Genomic DNA, 2,224 nt, shown 5'->3' with positions numbered 1-2,224 from the left:
TTTTTTTTACCTGAACAACCCTCAAAATGTTGTCCATTCATTCACTCTCACACTCATTTATTCAACAAATACTTTTTGAACATATAATGTGTGTCAGGCATTGTTCCAGGAGCTGAAGACAAAGTGATAAACAAGACAGACAAAATTTTAACCCTCTAGGAGTTTATATTCAAATGGTAGGGCAAGGCAGGGAAGACAAGCAGTAAATATGATACATATGCAATTTACAACATACAGAATTATATAATAGAAATATAATAGAGAAAATATAATAGAGAAAATAAATAGAGAAAAGCACTAGGAAGAAAAATAAATCAGATAAACAGGTTAGAAAGTGACCAGATAGAATAGTCTGGGAAGGAGTTTCTGAGATGATAACATTTATGTAAATATTTAAAAAAAAAAAAAAAAAGTGAAAGAGCAAGCCATATAAAGAATTGGGATTCAAAATGGAGTCTCACCAGTAAGAAGCAGGCTTTTTTTCCCTTTGACATCTAAGGACTTTGACAACTAGGTACAGCAGTTTGAATTAGGGATTTTGGTGCTCTGAACAGCTCAATGAATCAGAGTGCACCAAACACAGAAGAGTAGAATTAGAGGAAAGGCACATGGAGATTATTTAGGAAAGAGCTACTGGTGGAGCACGGATGGGCACCTGAGAGAGCCATTGCAAACTTTCCTGGAGCAGTCACTGTCTGCCGGGCAAGGGCAGCCACCTGAGATCCCCGAGCCAAGAAGGAAGTCACCTTGTAGCAGCATATCAGCAACCACTTCAATATTCCAGCGGGCAATGGGAGAGACCTGCCTCCAGCAGCTGATTTTGTCAGTAATTTGGGTTGTCTGGGTGCTGGTGGGCACTAGCACCTCGGCTGAGATTCAGCAGGGAACTCACCAGTGCGCCAGAAAAGCTAGCTCCCTCCCCTCCCAGCGGATCACAAAGCTGGCTTGGGGCAGACTGGGAGACACTGTGCTTTTCTTTGCCATGGATATTGGGACTGCAGGTCACTAGCAGGTACTCCCCCTGACTCCAACACACCTGAAATTGTGCGCATCTTTGGCACCGCAGGTGGGTGGTATCACAAACTCCAGAGCTGGCCATTAGTAGTCTGGCAGGATTGCATCAGCACCGCGGGCAGATGGGGCACAGAGAGCAAAGAAACCGAAGCTGAGTGTGGTCCTGTGAATTTTGCTTTGGAGTCATTCTTTGGTGCTGTGGGGCCGTGGAGGCGGGGTCTTTGAATGTGCCTGAAATTGGCGGAAATTTGTGACGCTCTTAACAATAGGAATCTTTCCTGAGGTTGAGCCGTGGTCTTGCAAATAAATATGTCATCAATAATAGCCTGCTCAGGTACTCCCCCAACTCCAACACAGCCGAAATTGTGCGCATCTTTGGTGCTGTAGGTAGACGATATCACAGACAAACTCCAGAGCTGGCCATTAGAGGTCTGGCGGGACTGCACCAGCACTGCAGGCAGATGGGGCACAGAGAGCAAAGAAACCACAGCTGAGTGTGGTCCTGCGAATTTTGCCTTGGAGCCGTGCTTTGGCGCTGTGGGGCTGCAGAGGCGGGGTCTTTGAGTATGCCTGAAATTGGTGGAAATTTGCGACCCTCTAACAATAGGATTCATTCCAGAGGTTGAGCAGCGGTCTTGCAAATAAATACGTCATCAATAATAACCTGCTCAAAGCCCTAGAAATCGACCCTAGCAACACCAAGCTTTCCTTCTTCTACTCCTACCTGTTCCACCAATAACTACACTCATTCAATAGAAGAAACCATATTCAGCCAATTACCATAAAACCTCCTGCTTTGAACTCTAAACCCTCTTTATGACAAACAGAAACACATATCGACATTCCACACAGTGATTCCACCATCACAGAGAAAACAGCAGAGTGACCCAACATACCTGAATCAATAATAAAATAAAACAGAACAGCTTCACCCTTACAAGATATTAAACCATAATACCAAGACAAAACAAATCAACACATAACCAGCAGCTAGAGACAACCTAAAGAGATAGCGCTCTATCAGATTCCAAGGGCTTGAGAGGTTCTGCTTTCCAGTAACCCCAAGAACTCTCTGGACCTGCACTATGTGATGGAAATGTCCTAGTTTACACTTTCTTTTTTTTGTTTGTTTGTTTTAATTTTTTTTTTCTCTCATGGTTAACCCCGTTCCTTATTGGTTGTTTTTTTTTTTTTTTTTTTTTTTTTTTTT

This window comes from Orycteropus afer, unplaced genomic scaffold (genome assembly GCF_000298275.1).
Source record: "Orycteropus afer afer isolate SDZICR_OR568_19922 unplaced genomic scaffold, OryAfe1.0 scaffold00172, whole genome shotgun sequence".
In the NCBI taxonomy this organism is placed as follows: domain Eukaryota; kingdom Metazoa; phylum Chordata; class Mammalia; order Tubulidentata; family Orycteropodidae; genus Orycteropus; species Orycteropus afer.
The sequence above is the reverse complement of the archived record's forward strand: the minus strand, read 5'-3'. Positions refer to the sequence as shown.